This window comes from Aplysia californica, unplaced genomic scaffold, assembly GCF_000002075.1.
Source record: "Aplysia californica isolate F4 #8 unplaced genomic scaffold, AplCal3.0 scaffold00177, whole genome shotgun sequence".
In the NCBI taxonomy this organism is placed as follows: domain Eukaryota; kingdom Metazoa; phylum Mollusca; class Gastropoda; order Aplysiida; family Aplysiidae; genus Aplysia; species Aplysia californica.
In genome coordinates this window covers 496,714-513,986 of record NW_004797447.1, presented here as the reverse complement: position 1 = coordinate 513,986, position 17,273 = coordinate 496,714, and the positions used below count along the sequence as shown (strand labels likewise).

General features: G+C 40.0%; 1 protein-coding gene across 2 annotated transcripts in view; it reads right to left on the bottom strand.

The window, feature by feature from the left end:
- LOC101857113 (sex peptide receptor) overlaps positions 1-15,625 on the bottom strand; it is a 162,761-nt gene extending 147,136 nt beyond the window's left edge. For both annotated transcript variants that reach the window (XM_005098263.3, XM_013082493.2), the window contains exon 1: positions 15,223-15,625. The gene's annotated coding sequence lies outside the window, so the exon portion shown is untranslated. The remainder of the gene's footprint in view (positions 1-15,222) is intronic.
- Positions 15,626-17,273: the final 1,648 nt, after the last annotated feature.

Sequence of the window (17,273 nt, the reverse complement as noted above, 5' to 3'; positions counted from 1 at the left end):
ATGTATATTTATTTATATTTGTTTTGGAAGATAATGGCGGAGATGTATTTTAGAATTTGTATTCCTTTATTTCGTCCAATATTTTTTCTCTAGTTTGCTTGTGTCTTTGTTTTGTTCGTTGCTTATTTTAGAGGGCGTAGTGTTATGATATAACTAGACTGTTTTTATAAAAGAAATGGCATATTATAGACACTTTGCTTTTTGAAAGGACAATGAAAAGAGGTATGGAATAGGGGTGAAAACGGCAAGAAAACTGAAGTCTAGGCAGGAGGATGAGAAGGAGTGCAATGAGGGAAATCCCTTTATTTTAGGATCACTTGCTGCTATTTCAGAACACGAGGATCCTGACTTGGAAGTTCTGGACACATCCTTGGCGCAGGTTATTGCGGAGACTTTGGATAATAGTTTGCTCTGATGCTTATGCGAAATCAGATCCCCCCCCCCCAAACCAACCACCCGATCCCCTAAACCAGTCTTTTACACTCGTTTTAACTGTGCCTAAAGCTTTGATGTCTTTGGAGGAGGAAGCAAATGCCCTGTAAACACCCTCTTGTCATTTCTACTAAGTTTTTTTTGCTACACCAAGCAGTTTTGCAGAACTAAATAAATTCCTACCCGATCTGTAATGCTCTCTTGGGTATATTTCTCTACGTTATTCCCTTTTGAGATGTTTTCGTGCTGCATACATAATCTCATTGACTCCAAAACTGTGGGTTTATCCAATTATGTGGGGATGGATGGAAACGAAGGGTAGGTGGGGGTGGGGGTAGTTTAATTCAAGAAAAGATCTCGAGATGCACTTAATATGAAACGTTAATTGAACTGCCGTAGTCAATGCTATCGCGGTGATATAGATATTTTAGACATAAATAATGATTATAAAAGCTTACAAAAAGCTTACAGTACGCTTCCTATTAACATGCTGTTGTAAAAAACTAAATTAAATATAGTAATAAATATTATACCCACCCCCATACCTTTCCCTATTCTTTCCTATTTTAGATAAATTTTAAAATGGGGGGAGGGGGGGGGAAGCTTTGACCACGTCCATTAACTGGCACTGAGACTTTGCCCAGAAAGGTGAATAATTATGCTCATACCTTCCTCAAGTGGGAACGGACAACACTTCTTCCGGGTGCTAAGGAAGAGGGGCTATGCAGTACACAATAGCCGAATATAGTACATGACGTGAAGTTAAATTAAATGCAGAAATATTTATCACTAGTCCAGCTGTTATCTGCTGTTCATTTTACATCGTACGTAGCGCCTGGTAGATGGACTCATCGTAAAACTAATCTATCCGATTTTACCAAATCGGTAACTTCCTCCTGTCACGCTGACGGTACTTTCAGTTGGACAAAATGCCATTGTTCGGGAACAAGGCGAAAAATCGTAAGACTTACAATGTCATTCCGACACCATCGGTTTTGATTTGACCTATTCATGCTTTACAAATTACCCTGTAATACGCACCTTTGAAATGACCGGAATTTTACTCCACTTACTGTGAAAACAGAGTAACACACAACACGTTGCTGACTTAATATAGCCTACACAATATGTCAAAGGCTCGAGACAATCTGAGCTGTATAGTTTTCAATTAGACATTTTCAAATAAGAATCAAACACATTTTAGCTATTAGACTGAATCTTTGAATTTCATTTTCTAAAATTATGCCCTAAGGAAGTAAAATCGTATCATTCCAAGGGCCCAAAAGTTCATCATGCTAGGTTACAACATAGAGAATGTTCAGACATCCACAACAAGCTATTTTGTGGGTCTAGTCATTTGAAGCTACACTGTATAATTATATAACTAAGAAAAACATGATATCAGAGGTTCAATATGCTCATATGATAAGATAGTTCGATTCAGAACAGTTTTTGTTTGTCTATTTGCTTATTGTTGTTTTTTAAAATCAATATAGTTTCATTAAAAGTAATGGGGAATATACATTCTTTTATAAAGATTTGGAAAAGAAATATCACTTAACAGCAAACGGAGGAGATGTTATGATATCCCCTTACAAAGGTGGCGCACTTCAGACGTTATTGAATATTCGTTTGCCTTATATTAGGCCACATAACTTTAGAACTGAGTTTTTAGTATTGATTTGGTTCATGTTCATGGAACAAGTTGGAACATTGAGATGTTCTAACCCTGTGAAATCATTTTACGTAAATTGACGGTTGGAAAGATAATATCTCTCCCTTCTCTGACAAAATCAGTTTTTTCTAGTCATAGATCTTAAAACTAATTAGTCTGCAGATGAGTTTTTGCAAGAGAGCACGAAAAAGTAAAAAAAAGAAACAAAAATGATGTTAGATAGGAAAGTGCATAACGGGATGACGCCAGCGCATGAAGTCCATTTACAAGCAATGTTTTTATGTAGAGCTACATCGTTTTAGCTGCGGATGAATGATCAGCCTTACTTGCGCGTGAATAATTGGCAGAAGTTATGATAAACCGTTTGCCACCCGAATGGACTTAGAAAAAGAGACATTGATGGATGAGCAAAGCCTTACAGGCCGTTAGATACGTAGCAGGGTATGTGTCTCTATAAATATGTAAACGTCAAAAAGCGATGGATTAGAAATGGAAGAAATGACTTGTTGAAAAAAGATAATTTGCTCTTTAGTAATACTGAGAAAGATTTGTTAAATCCCCATTAATAAGCAAAGATATGAATACACATGTTATATAGAGTCAATAGCACTGTAAACAAATTTCGTTATTAAAACATGGACGAAAGAACTCATTTGTGGAAAGGCATGCCAACTCGTTCTGTTATCCTATTTGCTGCATCTAGTATGGAAGTAAGCGTGAATGTGCTACAGGTCTGCTTCACAGCAGCAGCTGCTCCAAACATTTCTCACTAATAGAAAAGAGACCAAAATAATGAACACTCAGCCAGTTTTTATCCCTGTCTTCCGACGGACAGGCACTACCTGCCAGCCCAAAATTGATGCCAGTGTTCTACAGTACACTTCTTCAACCACTCCACTAGAATGACTTCATAACCGTATCCAAAGGTCAATTAGTGAACTACCGACTACCAGCTTCACTGTTGGCAAAAAAACGCGTGCAAAAACTTTAAAGAATTAGAAACTTCGTAAAAAGGACAACAAATAAAAATAAATATTAAAAAAACCACAACATTTCCACTTTGTCCCCCATTTTTGGCGGTAAAAGGCAAGTCCATGTCCGGTACCAGTTACCCTAAAAACGAACACATTTGTAGTTTGTTTGTTTGTTTGTTTGTTTTTTTGTTTGCCTGTTTGTCTGTTTTAAAATTATTTTTTGTTTATAGTGAGGATGACGATGATCATGAATATTGAAATATCACGAATTGCACGATAAACTGGAGCTGGAAACAATACATGCGTTTCTCAACGTTTACTTCAAGCTTAAACCAGCATTCTAAAAACAGAAACAAACATATTACAAGCGTAGCCAGTTGCTCTAATTCTATAACACGAGCGCAATCACTAGCCCCCATCGTTACGCGCGTACTGACGAGTCACGATGACGCTAATGACTTGAGAGGAAAATTCTATCTTCTCACGGAAAGATAAAAATAAAAATGTTCGGATCACGCTAGCCTCAAAATCTCAATTTTCCGCAAATTAGACACACCAGTAACAAGCTCATCTCGGGGAAGTGGAGAGGTGAGAGAGCTGAGCCCCAGCGTGTCTTGATGAGATCTAGTAAGGCTTGACCAAAGGTCAGTGGCCCCTCTTACGTGCTTGCCTCGGATGCGTTCATAGGTTTCGCCACTGCGCATTACTGGTTGACCTTGGAATAGCTTGCTGTTGTTATTACGCTTAGAAATGTTTTTTGAGCATGTTTGTGTTTTTTACACCCCCATCGACACTGTTGAGATCATTCAAGACTCGCGGGCTTCGACCTGCCTGTCAGGGTCAGCACGCACTTAAAGGAATACAACGTCCCTGCTGAAAGACCGGGATAATACTCGGTACACATTTTCCTTACCCAAGAATCGAGCTCATGTTTTCTGTGTGCGACGGCGAAGCGTCTAACTACTACACCACATACGCCGGTGCATGGAGATGTGGATGACGCTAACATTACAATGGGGATAATGAAGGGATGAAGGTGTTTTTGTCATCAATTTTGTTTCCTTCGTTAATCATGGTTGTTGTTTTTGTTGTTGTTGCTTGTGCTGTTGTTGCCCGTTTGTTGTTGTTGATGTTGTTGCTGCTGCTGCTGCTGCTGTTGTTGTTGTTGTTGTTGTTGTTGTTGTTGTTGTTGTTGTTGTCTGTGACTGTAGTCATCATTGTCGTTGCTGTCGGTGCTTTTCGGAATGTTAATACATTTTCTTTTTTGTCCTCTGTTGGGAACAAGAAACGAAACTTCAGCCTTTTTCTAAAAACAAACGTTCGCCTGCGGTTGACTTGAACACCGATGAAGTCATGCTGCAAAAAATACTTTATAAAAATATCAACAGAAATAATGTCAAGTTACATCTGCGTTCGTAAAAATTGGCTCTTGAAATTTAATTTACCTGTCTCTTCACAGGTAATCGGAAAGATATAAGACGTGTTATAATTATTTCTGACGCTGCTCTTCTTTCCCAGAGACTCTCTGCCTGATACTGTTAAAGTATCAATCTCTTCCTCAAGTACCTGTTAAGGAACATATTAACACTCTTTTCCTCTTTGCACAGACACCATTACCCGGTCCTCGTCAAATGTGCTTCCAACGTTGTTCAAAAGTAATTGGTTCGGTGATTTCCTGTAAAATGAGTTTGAAACTTTGATTTACATTATAACCTCCAGATCTCATGAAGGGGTCCTAGTTTTGTAAAAGGAATAAAACATTGCTTCTTGCTCCAAGCGACTGTATTGATGACTTCATTGGCACCGATAAAAGCTTCTGAAAGTGTTCATCTAACACCCACACATCGCTTTTGTCCAAATAATCTTCTCAGACAAGTCCTATGGCTGTTAGCATAGCAGTTTTGGGGGAGCCATAATAAGATGGTTGGACTGGAAACTAATTGAAACCTTGCCCTACCTAGACTTTCCTGGTCGGCTCCCTTTAACGTAATGAACCCGTGTCATTGTTTACTCTTTATGTTTTGATCATTCTGGTTCAGACAACGTCACGCTGCGTGTGTATTTATTTCTATTTTATTATATTTTTTAATGAAGAAAATAACAAAATTACAAAGCTGCTTAAGACGAAAACAGGGCATTTGTGCCTGTGTGTATGTCCGTGTATGATTGGGCTCTGAGACTAAAATTTAAATCTAACCCCAGGCCGCCTGTCTGTCTCCAGGCGTAGGTTAATGGCTTCGTAGATTGCTCCTGTCTCCCAGAGCCTCCCTGCACTGTTGTACGACGCGTTCACTTTTTTTGGCTTGTCTGTCAGCCGCGATTCTTGCTCGTTGTCCCTAAGGTCCCCACAGACGGCGCGCGTGGTGGCTGCCAGGAGCAGACATCTTGCAAAATTCCGAAATACTCCGAAACAAGTACAAAAAGGAAAGGCATAGACTAACAGAGCAGAAAGAACACAGCGTCAAACACAATAAAAAGCGACATTAAAAATCCTAGCTAAAGACAGGAAGGAAGAATCATAGAAGTTGTTTGCTAGAGAAGTGAACGTAGGGTTGACACTTCCACACTTTCTGCTCCTTTCTTTTTGCCCTGACTTCTATTTCACGTCTCCTTTACAGATTCTTTTCTCCAACAGGAAAAAAGAGACGAACATTGAACTTTCTCTTGCACGCAAGCATCAAATGAAAGGCGAAAACGGAAGTAGACATCGACGGTGCACAGAAAGACGGCCAGTCCTGCATACCATTTATTTACATGTTTGTTCCTTTTCTTTTCTCTTTTATTTGAATTTTGTATTCAACAGGGCATATTAAAGTTACACTGCTTTTTTTAAAAATAGAAATGTAGTATTTCTGTTCATATTCAGTAAGAATTAACACATTATATCGTACTGATATCGGGAGTGTAGTGTTAAGTACATTAAATTTGTACATCGACGTGGTATTCTAAATACGTGAAGTCGATTCCTGGGTGGGATAGCCAATGATAGTACATAACAAGATGGGCCACTTCTCTCTTTGAGCCAATTAAAAAAGTGTCCTCAAAATTTGGTGGCGCCCTCTTCACAAAAGCGCACTCTTTGCGAACAGAGTTACCCTACTTGAGTTTTTAAAAATCAAAGTGAAACTAGCATGTTTTGGGATAAATTTCGGAAGAACGCTTTTTTAAAATGGTTACGCTGACAAAAAACCTCTTCCGGAGGAAAGGGTGATAGTTTTCTTCGTTTAATTTGACTTTAGAATGAAAGGCGAGAGGTCATTAAAATTTTAAAAACCCTAAAAAAACGCACTGAACGTACCCGAACTGCTGATGAACAGCAGTCGATCTGCGCACGCAAGGAGGTGCTATTCCTATTCTTCTTCTGGAAAAACGAAAGAGAGCTTCAAAACAGACTGCAGCGCCATCTGAAGCAAAGAGCATACTTCCTGCGGACACTTTTGTGGCTGAGTGGCCCATCTTGTTATGTACTATCATTGGGATAGCGTAGTATCGAATATCATGGTCAGTACCCTGGAATGTTTCATCCTGTTCATCTCAGGCTTTCCTAAATTGTGTCGACGGGGGAGGAAAAGTTCAGAGTAAAAACCACTCATTCATAAGGCATAGAACATAACATTAGCATTATATTCTATAAGCAGACAAAGATCTCAATGCATGTCTCTCACTACTTTGCCTCTGTAAACATAAATAATAGATAGCATTTATATAGCGCAAATCATACTATTACCCCAGCAGACCTGAGAGCACTCTGAAACAAACTCAACTTCCTTGGAAGCATACAGTGCAAGCAGCCATTTATAGGCGCTAAAACACAAACATACGGACAAGATCTTTCGCTGTCTATGGCCGGGTGATTTCCACCTGGGTGAAGTGAGGAAAATCCTTGTAAAGTGCCTTTACCAAGGACACAACTTCGGGCCCGCGGCTCGAACCCCCGACCCCGCAACCTCAAGATTACGAGTCCGGTAGCCACTAGGCCACCGACGTCACACATCTGTTGCGTGTCGCCCTGTACTTTCTATGATGCTAACTTCTTTCTTGCTTTGTCCTTTGTTGTTTTCTATTATTGAAAATGATAATAGCTGGGCCTTGCTTTCCCACATTACAAACTTTTAAGGCAATTTTCTTTCCAGGAATTTCTGAGAGACACAATCCCCAAAATGCCTGTCACGAGCGTGTTTCTGCTTGTTACCTATCCCATAAAAAAGGGGGGGAAACAGATGAAGTCATATGAAGAAGAAAAGCTTCCAATTATCAAGAATATTGATGTCACATTCTGGAGTCTCACAATTTAAAAGTGAGAGCCACCAATTGAACTTTGCGGGAGGTTTTGTTGTTGCTGTTTTGTTTTGTGTTTTTTGAGGGTTTCATTTTCGTTTATTTTTCTTTTTTCACTTTGATGTTTGTTCCATTTTCACGCTCTGTAGCGTATTAAACTTATTAGCCAAACAGGTTCAAAGCATATGTGGTAACAATCCATGACACATATCAAAGAATAAATTAACACTTATATAATTATTCATCGTTATTACTTATACTTCGGATTATAAATAGACGAGTACGGTTACTATGAGTTGATCATGTGTTTTCGGTGCCTTTTACGTATATTTACAGATGGCAACCAGAGTGTCCTGAAAATGTCACAATAGTGTGGGGATTGAGGGACGGCTTTATCTGGTTTATTTTATTTCGTACTCCTGCTTCTAGGATACAACTTTGACTTGACTTCTCTGCCCCCTGCACGAATCCTTTTTGCAATGCTACGGATATTAAGAATTGACTGACACAACATACGTTCAAACTTATATGTTTTGGTACGAGATGCACTGTGGATCGAACAGAAAAAGACAAGTACCTAACTAATCCGATTAACTGGTTACAGAAATAAGACGTCCCATGATCGACAATATTTTCATAATATTTGGCATTTTAATGTGTTTGAGTTTGCGCGTTGGCGTATAACGCATACACTCACTCACTTTCTTTCTTTCTCTCTCTCTCTCTCTATCTCTCTCTCACACACACACACACACACACACACGCACGCACACACGCACACACACACACACACACATACACTACAAACATACACACACACTCAGAGAGAGAGAGAGAGAGAGGGGGGGAGGAGAGAGAGAGAGAGAGAGAGAGAGAGAGAGAGAGAGAGAGAAAGAGAAAGATAGAGAGAGAAACAGAGGGAGAGAGAAATAAAGATGAGGGATGTGGAAAAGAAACTGACGGATAAAAGAATACAAACATACCGCCCCCCCCCCCCCCTCCGCTTTGGCTTATAACACATACACTCACTCTCTCACGATGTTTGGGTGTTAGATGAACACTTTCAGAAGCTTTTATCGGTGCCAATGAAGTCATCAATACAGTCGCTTGGAGCAAGAAGCAATGTTTTATTCCTTTTACAAAACTAGGACCCCTTCATGAGATCTGGAGGTTATAATGTAAATCAAAGTTTCAAACTCATTTTACACGAAATCACCGAACCAATTACTTTTGAACAACGTTGGAAGCACATTTGGCGAGGACCGGGTAATGGTGTCTGTGCAAAGAGGAAAAGAGTGTTAATATGTTCCTTAACAGGTACTCGAGGAAGAGATTGATACTTTAACAGTATCAGGCAGAGAGTCTCTGGGAAAGAAGAGCAGCATCAGTAATAATTATATACACCGTCTTATATCTTCTTTGTGGAAAAGAAACTGACGGATAAAAGAATCCAAACATACCGCCCCCCCCCCCCTCCGCTTTGGCGTATAACACATACACTCACTCTCTCTCTCTCTCTCTCTCTCTCTGTCTCTCTCTCTGTCTCTCTCTCTCTCTCTCTCTCTCTTTCACACACACACACACACACACACACACACAAACACATACACACACTCAGAGAGAGAGAGAGAGAGAGAGAGAGAGAGAGAGAGAGAGAGAGAGAGAGAGAGAGAAAGAGAAAGGGAAAGAGAGAAATAGAGGGAGAGAGAAATAAAGATGAGGGATGTGGTGAAGAAACTGACGGATACACCCCTCCGCCAATATTACCTATTTAACCACCCCCCCCCCCCCTTCCTAAAAAAGACCAAAAACAAACGACACACTTTTTTTCTAAAGTGATTTTGTGGTATGTTTTTTTTTCAACCAGAAAAAAAACAGATTAAGAACACAGAAATAGGACTACAAATTATAATCTCGGTTTCACAGCCGTCAATCAGCTCCAACAGCAGCTGTTAAGTAGGCCTGACATAGTTTCTATGATCCGACTGATCGCATATATAACACACTGGATAGGGTTATTTTCCTCACGGTCATACCTTTGAGTACTCACAGATGTTTGTGCTGAAAACTGATAACACTGATTCACCATCTGAATACATTGATTCACCTTGACACTGTATCATAACTACAAACCGGTCCCCCATATTGTTATAGTAACAGATCAAACCGGCCATGATCTTCACGCTTGGATGTTTGTTCTAATTAAATTTTAATCTTGACCTATCATGCTGAATGACTCAAAATAAAGGCAATTAGAGACAGAAAAAATTAAGTTAACCTTTTTAAATTACTCATGCGATTGAATATCCCTCATAGCTGAATGGGAAAGGGACAGTGAGAAAAAGGAAGCAATGGGGGTGGTTGTTCTTTTATGTGGTCTGCTTTGTCTACGTTAGTTTATTTCTACTGTCTACTAATCTGTCTCATGATACAGCTAGCGCTTGTCTAAGTGAAATAATGTTAACTTTAAATCAACATCTCTTTTACACACAAGTAAAACCTTCCATCAACAAATTTTGTTGTGAGCTCGGTCTGACGTTGCGTCCTTGGGAAAGGCGCTTTACACGGATTTTCCATTTGGCTCTGTCCATTTCGGAGATGGACGTTTAACTCGGAGGCCCCGCCTCTTAAATAACCTAAACGCGTTGATAGAAAAGAGGCGTTAAACCTATACCATTTCACCAGTTGTTCTTGTTGGGAATATCAGAAAGAGCTCTGCAAAGAAGAAAGAGCTGACCATGAATATAAGTGTCCCATTAGTACTGTATACAGTTGCGCGCATTTTCAACAGGCGACTTTTAAAAGAAGACCTTCTCGAATTCAATTCGTCCATAAAATGTATAAAATAAAGAGCGCTTCTGCCCTGGAACACATGATACTAGACTACTCACACTTCAAATTCAAAATGAAATAGGCAAAACACAAACATAAAAGCGCACGCAAAAGGCGTCGGTGGCCTAGTGGTTAGGCTCTCGGACTCGCAACCGTAAGGTCGTGGGTTCGAATCCCGTCAGGGGCCCGACGTTGTGTCCTTTGGAAAGGCACTTTACACGAATTTTCCTCACTTCACCCAGGTGGGAATGGGTACCCGGCTATAGACAGCGAAAGATCTTGTCAGTTTGTTAGTGTTTGAGCGCTTAATCAGCTGTTTGCACTGTATGCTTCACGGGAAGCTGAGAATGTTTCGGAGTGTTCGGTGGTCTGCTGGGGTAATAATATACTTAGCGTCAATAAAAACCAGACACATTTTAATTGCGTGTTTTTTAGCTGAACTTTTCCACACGTGATTGTGAACACTTGACGCTCCTGATCAGCCTGCATTTATGATCAGGTGCCCAGTTAATAAAGCTCAAGTCTTGTTTTGTTATAAACCGTGTTTTGTCATTTTTCTCGAACGTTTTTGGTTTTTTAATTTTATTTTATGGGTTTAACACATCTTTTATCTGTAGCCAAGAATAAAACGTTAAAAGTTTCATTTCAAAACATCTAAATCTAAAGATACAGCATGTCGCGTTTAACGAACTCGAAGAGCGCAATCAGGCAGTTGGTATGCTGAGGGCCAATACGCCGGTAGCGAATGTTGCAAGCACCTTCAATGTGACAAGAGACACGATATATCGACTAATGAATCGTTTGCAGACGTCTGGATCCGTGCAGGATGGTCCACGGACGGGTCGTCCTAGAGCTACGACACCAGCCCATGACCGGTACATTCGGGTCTTGCACCTACGAGATCGCTACCAAGACAGCCAGGAAGTGGAAGGGACGGAGAACCATAAGTGCGCCGACGCCTAAGACCTCAGCCGGTCACCTTGGATCAGCTATGTACAGCACTTACAAACATATGGAACAACATTCCACAGCATCCCATACAAAGACTTGCGCGAAGCATGCGGCAGAGGTGCACAGAAGTCGCCAATGCCCACGGCGGTTATACGCGGTATTAACTGTGACTTTTCATTTTAGGGCTTACAATTAAAAGATCGAATTTCAGGAAACAAAGCTCATTAAAAAAAATTGTTTTATGTGTAATTGATTTGTAAAATGTTCAAACTTTCCTTATAGAGAGATTGTTTCTGGTTCAAACCAGCCTTTCAATAAAAAAAAACACTAAAAAAGGGTGTCTGGGTTTTTTTGACGCCAAGTATATAGTGTAAAGAGCATGGAGCCTGCTGTTGAGCGGGGATATGTGCTTTACAAATGCTATATATTATTATTATTTTTTAAAAACCTCGGTGTCCAGTAATCTAATAACAGCGCTTTGACTGAGATTCTCTGCTACCGCGATGAGCATTATTCTCTAGGTGAGGCATATCACATGAACGTTATGCGCACTTTTAAATATTATATTTTCACCGTGTTTGTCTTAATAAAAACAAAATGGAGACAATAATTTCCAAAGAGTGAGCCACAATGTCAGTCGCTGAGATTTACGCAAGCTTATACAAAACAGATATATATACCATACACAAAATATACACATGGACATTGGCCTGAATAAGATATTCGGTTTTGGTACAATATCAAAGTTATTTGATGTGGACATAACATCTAAAATTTTAAAAGCAAGCAGTGCACTTGTCGTTGTATTCCAATCAGACATTTTAGTTCACAAAGTAATTATCTATAACTACAATCACACACTACCACACCCTTATTTTTTCTTTCTCCCTGTTCCCATTTCCTTCGTCTGCCTCTCTCTCTCTCTCTCTCTCTCTGTTTGTGTCTATTTGTGTGTGCACGTGTGTGTTTGTGTCTGTCTGTCTGAGTGTCTGTTTGTCTGTCTGTCTGTCTGTCTGTCTGTCTGTCTGTCTGTCTGTCTGTCTGTCTGTTTGTCTGTCTGTCACATACACATACAAACACGCGTGCACACACACACATGCACCAATACACACACACACACACACACACACAAACACTCACACACAGTTGACACAAACGCCCACGCGTTTACACTCACATACATACTACGCCCCAACACGCATCCACTCACTCACACCTTTTCAACACATATTCAGCACAAACACAAAGGCACATACACACTCAAACTCAAGCACCCAAACACACACACACACACACACACACACACACACACACACACACACCAAACACCCCCCCCCCCCCCCAAAAGACATAAACGCGTAAACCCCCCCCCCCCTCCCCCCCGCCCACATTAGATTTTAAAAAATGTATGGGATGAAAAGCCCCCAATTTCCAAGAACCAAACTGTCTTTGAGAGTGTGAACGTCTACGCTCGATTTGATCCTTTTCTACGGGTCACATCCAACACTCGTGGCTAAGCTAACTTTGTTATGTTAACACTTTTTAGTTCTAAAACCGATCTACTATACAACAACACAATTCGACCTCAGCCTTGATGCCCCGTGTCCGGATGACCTATTAGATTAATAACATAGCTATACTCTACACTCTCTCATAAGATTCTTTTAAGATATTGCCAGAGTGTCCTGAATGACTAACCGCAGTGGGAAAGAATGTTGTGAAGCTTGAGTGCTTATGGCCAACAAAATACATGTTATTGACTCTGTCTAGGTTATATTATACTACGCATAAAGCCTATACATATATATATATATATATATATATATATATATATATATATATATATATATATATATATATATATATATATATATATATATATATATATAAATAATTAACATTTATTTAGTTGTCGTGGTTCCTTTGTCAGGGAGAAAAATTTATAGAGCGCTGGCAATTACTAGTAGCTGCTTTCTATTCGCTTTTTGCAGAAAATGTTTTGCTTTTCTCAGATAAAAATGAACAAAACAAAACGTACTCTGTATAGCTTGTCTGTGCCCCCCCCCTTTTTTCCCCCGCCCCAATAAAAACCGACACTCCAACTTTCTTATTTACTTTTCTAAGAGAGAAAAAAAAGAAAGAAAAAACTCTCTTCCCGTCTTCATTCCCACCTCTCAGCCTAAGAACAAATCAAGAAAGAGGAAAACTAAACTTTTTCGCCCCACGCCCGCACTCCGACCCTTCTTAAAAGGAACCGGTCCCAAAAATTGTTCTCGTACCTGTTGCTTTTTTTTCTCCATAGCTGCAACCCTAGAAAGTATCTAGACAAGAAGACTAAACAAGTTTTTTTCCGAAGTGAAAAGGAACTCAATTTCTTTCCTGGGGACAAAGTCATGCCATCGTGGGGAGTGCAGGTAATCTTCACAGAATGCTCTCGTCTTCTTTTACAGAATGTGTATATTTTTTCAATCAAAATACTTTCACCGTCTGTGTTTAGTCCCGCAGTTTCCACTTATCTTAAGGCATTTTTCCCCCATTTTTAAGGAAAGTAGACTATGTGTGAAAAGGTATTCTCACCTGCAAGTCTTTCAGACGCTCTGCACGGAAGCTACCTAAAAGCAATTAACAATAAAGCAGACGGACTAAAACTCGAAGGCCAGACAAACGATCTTAAGTACGTTGGTCAGTTGGTGTTTTATGTGCTAGTTTTTTTTTCAGCGTCTGCCACCTTGCAAGATGTATTAGAGATAATTTCGGACTCAAATTAGTATCCGGTCACTGTTTAGAGGGCAGCTTGAGGTAAGCTGTTAGAGCGGATCAAATCCCTCGTGACTGCGCGTTGTCATTGACCCTAATTGAAATCCCCATCGGAAATACCTTTAACCTGAGGCGTCTGAGGAAGTTTTATTCATCGTTCTCTTCCCACCAAGATAGCCTGTATTTAAGATGGCCGTTATCTTTTGAAGACTCGCTTTTCAACGAACTTTATTTAATTCAAAATGGTTTGAAACATGGACCGAACAAGCATTCTGTGTGATTTCTTTTTATAAACGAGAACGAAAAACACATAATATATTTATACCTTTTTTTAAACCTGTTGCTAGACCTAGTTGAAGAAAACACAGGCAAAGATTGTGTCCTTGCCACCGATTTTTGAAAGGTCCCGTTATATACGACAGACTACTTACAAATTTACACACACCACTTTCAGTTTAAAATATGGGGAAACCAAGAAAATCCCTCATAGCGCAGGTTTTGGTTTTCACATTCCATTTGTTCCAATGCTGTTGGGTCGTATAGACTTTTAAAACTCATCTCAACACTGCATAGTCAATTAAAATAATATTAGGTTTATTTATAGGAGGGTTAACATTATGGTGTATAGTTAATTAAGCAGAATTTGATATCTAGAATTCAATTACCTACGTCAGCAATAAATTGACTTTGAAAAAAAACAAAAAGAACAAAAATGTAGGGGTGATTTTTGTTATGTGAAAGAATGTAAAACACCGGTCTATCCAAATTCCAATTCTATTTCTACGTGCACCCAAGTACTAATCATATGTTTTGATTAATTATTTATGACCATAGACATCTAGTGGACGATTTTCAGTCTGGCGTTTTTACGTTGGCCTCTTTAAGCGAACAAAATACAACAGGTAAGAAAGAAAGGAGCACAGTTCAACCCAAAAAAATGATTGTGAGTTCAACAGCTTGCACCTCTTCCCAACTCATGCAATTATGCTCACACAACAGATACACATGCTCTTACTCGTAAGGAGTGTCGACTCACTTTGGACCAAGAAAGAAACACTGTCCAGATGAAGAGATTATCTAAGTGTGCAAACGAGTATCCTAGAGAAGGGCTTTATATAATTAATTCAGTTTACGCCAAACCTTATTTTTCACACAAATGTTTTGGCCAATGGAGCCATAAATATATTACTTGATACAACAGATTTTCAAAGAGTAGTGTAGATTTAAAAAATACAAGAGTACAGTTAAGCCAGATTTTGAGGAGGTAGAAAAGATGATCCAATTTTACAACACGTTAATTTAGAGCACAAATATTTATCTGACCTGTAAGTATGTGGCGCACCACAGATTATCTGTCAGTTGGTAGCGCACACCAGGTTATCAGAGCGCGCGAGAGTTTATCTGTCAGAAGGTAGTATAAGTCTCAAGCCACCACGGCCTCACCCTACGTCACCAAAACAGCTTGTTGAGTCGGACAGTACAGCTCCGTGTCCTTAGGCCCAGAGGTGCCGATGACCACTCACTCCGCTGTAACAAGCCGCTCACACACGCACGCGCGTACATACACATACTCTCTCTCTTTCCCTCCAAGACCACGCACGCGCGCGCTCACTCTCTAACCTCTTCCATGACAGCGTCAGCAGCGACGGGCGGCTAAGCCAAGCGTACCAGCCAGGCGAATCCACAGCCATGTCCCTGGGAAAGGAAATATGAACGGAGAAGTGCGCGTGTGAGTTATGCACGGGTGTTCAATATTATAGTGAGTGAATGAGCGCAATGCAGTGCTCACTATCGTCGATTTGAGTTTTGGATATATCTTTTATTGGGTGAAAATCAGCCCTGGGCAACTGTTAGTTGTTGTTGTAGGGAGGAAGAGGAAAGAAGGGGAGACAGAGAGAGAGAGAGAGAGAGAGAGAGAGAGAGAGAGAGAGAGAGAGAGAGAGAGAGAGAGAGAGAGAGAGAGAGAGAAAAGAGCATACTTCCTGCGGACACTTTTGTGGCTGAGTGGCCCATCTTGTTATGTACTATCATTGGGATAGCGTAGTATCGAATATCATGGTCAGTACCCTGGAATGTTTCATCCTGTTCATCTCAGGCTTTCCTAAATTGTGTCGACGGGGGAGGAAAAGTTCAGAGTAAAAACCACTCATTCATAAGGCATAGAACATAACATTAGCATTATATTCTATAAGCAGACAAAGATCTCAATGCATGTCTCTCACTACTTTGCCTCTGTAAACATAAATAATAGATAGCATTTATATAGCGCAAATCATACTATTACCCCAGCAGACCTGAGAGCACTCTGAAACAAACTCAACTTCCTTGGAAGCATACAGTGCAAGCAGCCATTTATAGGCGCTAAAACACAAACATACGGACAAGATCTTTCGCTGTCTATGGCCGGGTGATTTCCACCTGGGTGAAGTGAGGAAAATCCTTGTAAAGTGCCTTTACCAAGGACACAACTTCGGGCCCGCGGCTCGAACCCCCGACCCCGCAATCTCACGATTACCAGTCTGGTAGCCACTAGGCCACCGACGTCACACATCTGTTGCGTGTCGCCCTGTACTTTCTATGATGCTAACTTCTTTCTTGCTTTGTCCTTTGTTGTTTTCTATTATTGAAAATGATAATAGCTGGGCCTTGCTTTCCCACATTACAAACTTTTAAGGCAATTTTCTTTCCAGGAATTTCTGAGAGACACAATCCCCAAAATGCCTGTCACGAGCGTGTTTCTGCTTGTTACCTATCCCATAAAAAAGGGGGGGAAACAGATGAAGTCATATGAAGAAGAAAAGCTTCCAATTATCAAGAATATTGATGTCACATTCTGGAGTCTCACAATTTAAAAGTGAGAGCCACCAATTGAACTTTGCGGGAGGTTTTGTTGTTGCTGTTTTGTTTTGTGTTTTTTGAGGGTTTCATTTTCGTTTATTTTTCTTTTTTCACTTTGATGTTTGTTCCATTTTCACGCTCTGTAGCGTATTAAACTTATTAGCCAAACAGGTTCAAAGCATATGTGGTAACAATCCATGACACATATCAAAGAATAAATTAACACTTATATAATTATTCATCGTTATTACTTATACTTCGGATTATAAATAGACGAGTACGGTTACTATGAGTTGATCATGTGTTTTCGGTGCCTTTTACGTATATTTACAGATGGCAACCAGAGTGTCCTGAAAATGTCACAATAGTGTGGGGATTGAGGGACGGCTTTATCTGGTTTATTTTATTTCGTACTCCTGCTTCTAGGATACAACTTTGACTTGACTTCTCTGCCCCCTGCACGAATCCTTTTTGCAATGCTACGGATATTAAGAATTGACTGACACAACATACGTTCAAACTTATATGTTTTGGTA